We start from the raw sequence: 4,480 nt of genomic DNA on the forward strand, positions 1-4,480 counted from the left end.
CGGCCTCTGACGTCCCCAGGCCGCGCCGTCGCGGGGGGGGGGCGGGGAAACGGCGCGGCCTGGCGTCATCGCCCTGCGCCGGCTCTCCGGAGGCCCCCCCCAGGGGGGCGGGGCTGCGCGTGACCTCCGACCTCCGGCGTCGGCCCGGCGCTCAGGGACCGCGCGGGCGTCGCGTCGCCGCCCGAGCTCCGGGTCCGGAGTCCCGTCGCCGCCGCCGCCCCCGGCCCCCGGCCTGCGCGCTCCGCTTCGCCTGGGCCGTCCCCCGGGTGGGTGGCTGTCGCGTCCTAGCCTGCCAGAGCCTTTCCTAGTCCCGCCCGGATCCCCTCCCGGTCCTCGAGTTGAAGGTGGGGCCGGCCGGCGGGACGGGCCTGTGGCATCCGGGGACTGAGACGCCTCCTCCCCCACGGGCGCCCGGACGCGTTCCTTAGCGTGGCCGGGGAGCGGGGCCTCGCACGGGAGCCGGAGCTGAGGAGCAGCCGAGGGGTTGGGGAGCCTCAGAGCGCCCCGCAGCAGAACCGGCTGCCCCTGAGGACGTCCGTGGGGAGTGGATGGCAGTTAGGAATACAGGTCGGGGTTGTCACCTGAGGGAGGGTTAAACCTTGTTTTCCTGCAGATTTTATCCAGACCCATGAGTGGCAGTCGCAGGGAGGCTTTTCGGTGAGTGGGTGGCTGGCCTTACCGCCCGGAACCTGCTGCAGCTCTTGTCTCTCTGCAGTTTCCTTCCAGGGCTGTCAAGGTAGCGATCTTTATTGACTGGGAAAATGCCACCTAGGAGGATTAGTCCCCTTCTGACACGAAATTCCATGAGTTGTCCCTCTTGTGGTTTTTGAAAGCTTTCTTCAGGGCTGGGTGCCCGTGGCTCTTGGCTCAGGTGTGAGGATCGAAGTTCTGGGAGCCAGCCTGGGGCCGTAAAGTCCATGAGACTCTTACTTCCAATTAACCACGAAAAAGCCAGAAGTAGAGCTGGAGCTCAAATGGAGCACCAGCCCATGAGCAAAAAAAGTTGAGGGACAATGCGTAGGCCCTGAGTTCAAGCCTCAATCCCAGAAAAAAAACAAAAAATAATAAGAGCTCTAGACCTTATACTTGCTCTGGCACTAGAGCTGTACTTCTAGCCTGGATTTTTGTTGTTGATTAATTGGAGATTGAGTCTTACAGACTGGCTGGCTTTAAATTGTCATTTCCTCCAGACCTCAGTCTTTTGAGGAGCTCAGTCTACGAGCATGATCCATCAGCACCCAAGTTTCTGCTTTTTGAAAATTTGCTCAGCTCTGAAGTTCTGGGTGTCCAGATTTTTTTTTTTTTTCCCTGTTGTGGGCCCTGAACTGTGGGCCTGGGCGCTGTCACTCAGCTCTTCAGCTCAAGGCTAGTGCTCTACCACTTGAGCCACAGCGCCACTTCCAGCTTTTTCTGCTTATGTGATGCTGAAGAATTGAACCGAGGGCCTTATGCCTTCAAGGCAAGCACTCTACCATGAAGCCACCTTCCCAGCCCCCTCCAGATTATATTTGAGCTGTCAAGCGACAATTACTTTGGGTCCCATTGTTACTAGAGTGGCCATTTTACTGGAACCTGACCTTCTTTTCCACATAATAATTTCATTTTCTGGTCACGTACTTACTATAACTGTTGAAGGAACAAAGGAACATAGTTTGAAGTTTCTGCTGCCCTTTTAAGAATTTTAGAACAATTTACACCATTATAGATAGCTCCTCTGAGACATAGCCTTTACTTAATCCTGCTGGGATCACATGGTATTTTGTGGGTTTCTGAAATAATCTGTTCTTTGTGTTTACTTCAGAGCCAAGGCACTTATATTTGAACTGGAAATGTCAGAACCTTTGAAAGAACCTTGGAGATGTCTTTGAACTAGACAAGTTCAGAATCCTATCAGAAAGCCGCTTCTGCCTAGTCTGCCTTTCTCCTGTGGGGTTCTCCGGGAGAGGAGCTTGAGATCAGCATGTGGGCAGCCATGCTGAAACTCCTAAATCTCAACTGGTGCATTTGACTTCTCCAGTGGGTCTAGTCCATTCTCTCCCTGAGTTCTAATATGCTCGCACAGAAGGGAAATAGCACTTTCATGCTGAATGGAAAGCCTGCAAGTGGCAGTGGTTAACAGAAAACAACAAAGCTGCCACGCCCACATCCTCTGGTTTGGGGATCCAGCTGGGTGGAAGAGAAAGCAGAAGAGGTGAAGAGGATGAAGCTGGCCTGAGGGTAGATGGCCACCTCCACCTCTGCAGGGACAAAGTCGGCCTCTTGGTGAGTAGCAGGGCCCCTGGTGGGTAGCTCTCCCTGGCTGCTGGATGGGTCATTCGCGTGGGGCTGCACGCCAGTAATCTCTGCACTAAGGCTGAGGCAGGAAGATCTTAAGTGTGAGGCTAGTTTGTCTCAAAACAGAACTGGTAAATAACAGTAATCCTCAGGCAAGTTGTTATGATTTTATTAAACGATCTTGGTTCAAAGCTAGCCTGGACAGGGAAGTCTGTGAGACTCTTAACTTCTAATTAACTACCAAAAAGTCAGAAATGGAACTGTGGCTCAAATGACAGAGTGCCAACCTTGAGCACCAAAGTTCAGGGAGAGCTCATAGGCCCTCAGTTCAAGCCCCAGGACTGGTACAACATAAGAAAGATCAAGAGGAGGTGGGAAGGGAGGAAGGAAGGAGAGAGAAAGAAAGCCGGTCAGCCATTTTCCTTGGAGCAGTCCCACGGAGTATGGGCACTACGCCACTCCAGAGCCGGTGCAGCAACCTTGCAAGCCTGGGCTTGGTCCCCTTTGCCCAGACTTCTTTCAGGGGATGGTTACACTGCGGGAAGAAGTTAGGCCAGTCTAGCAATGTCTGCCTGAGCTGCCTGAGACTCTGCTCCCTGCTCATCCTCACATGGGCCAATCCTTTCTCCTGGTTAACTTGTACATCACCAGAGAAGGTGCCATAGACTAGACTCAGCAGGGCTTAGTGACTGACTTTATAGATGCAAGTCAGCCGGTCTTCTTTTGCCTGCCTAGAAGGGCGCAGGGGCTTCCCCTAGGAAGTAGGAAGGGGGAAGAGGGAAAGGAGGGGAGCCCTTTACATGTGCCTGGCCCTACAGTGAGTTGCACCTCTGGCCTTAGACTTTGAGGAACTGGATCCTGCTGGAGGTGGTGCTTGTCACTAGGAAGCTGAGGTGGGAGGGGTGGGCAGGGCACAAATGCACTTGAACATGATGCCAGTGACAGAGTGGTCCCAGTGCTGTCTCCCCGCCCCTGCTGTATGCTGCTGCCTGAGCCTTATGCTTTCGGAGAGTGAAATGGAATATACTTAATGAGAAACTGAGTAGTAGTGATTATCATTGTACCGATGTGGCCTGTAAGAAGTCTAGGAAGGTAGATGTAGTGGTGCATGCCTGTAATCAGTCCCAGCACCTGGGAGGTGGAGGTAGCAGGATGGAGAATCTGAGGCAGCCTGGATATACAGTGAGCCCCGGTTTCAAACAATAAGGTGAAAAAGGTCTTGAGAAACAAAGGAGGGAAGTCAGGAGGAAGATTCCTCCAGGAAACAGAGTGCAGGCCAAGGAAGGTCTTGATGTTCAGAGACGAGTTTGGTGTTCCCTGTAAACTCTGAAAAACCCATCTCCCCCCTCCCCACTATTGACTCAGTACCCTTCATGGACATCGCATGTGTGGCTGGAGGTGGGGCTCCAGTGGCAGGGCCTTTTGGGGGCCCATGTTTGAACCCCAATGTGCCTGGACAGACAGCAGAGCCCATGGCCCTCCATGAAGGGCCACATGAGAGCAGGGGTTCCTGCTGGATGGCAGGTGCGGCAGCCCCAGTGCCAGCAGCTGCCAGGAGCACAGCTGACTGGTGACCGCCCTCCTTATCAGAGCTGAGGGACGCACACCAGGCCACGCGGCTGCGAGGTGAAGTGGACGTCCCGACATTCTCCTGCAGCCGGAAGAGGCGGGCTTTCCGTCTGCCTCTCCTGCACTATGGAGCCTGGTTGTCTAGTGGCTCCCGGTTTCTCTCCCAGCCCTCCAGGAGGCTCGCACCCGGAGCCCTGCTGGGCGAGGCTGCTGTCCTTGGCTCAGGGATCATGGCTCCATTCTGCTCTCTTGCCAGGTGGAATTATTTTCTTCTTTATGATGGCTCCAAGGTAAAGGAGGAAGGCGACCCAACCAGAGCTGGCATTTGCTATTTTTATCCATCTCAGGTAAGCTGCAGCAGGCTAGGATTTACACTGGGCAGCTGGACTTAGCTGTACCAGGTGCTCTACCCTGCTTTGCTGTGCTGAGGCCAGAGCTTGCTTCTTGGCCTCCTCTTCAGTCCTGCCCCCTCCCCCTTCTCCAGCTCTTCTGCCACATGAAGCTTTTTTTTTTTTTTTTGGGTCCGGTTGTGAGGACTGAACTCTGGGCCTGGGCGCTGTCCCTCAGCTCTTCAGCTCAAGGCTACCGCTCTACCACTTGAGCCACAGCGCCACTTCCGGCTTTTTTCTTTTTGCTT

Source organism: Dipodomys ordii, unplaced genomic scaffold (assembly GCF_000151885.1).
Source record: "Dipodomys ordii isolate 6190 unplaced genomic scaffold, Dord_2.0 Scaffold23, whole genome shotgun sequence".
Classification (NCBI taxonomy): Eukaryota; Metazoa; Chordata; class Mammalia; order Rodentia; family Heteromyidae; genus Dipodomys; species Dipodomys ordii.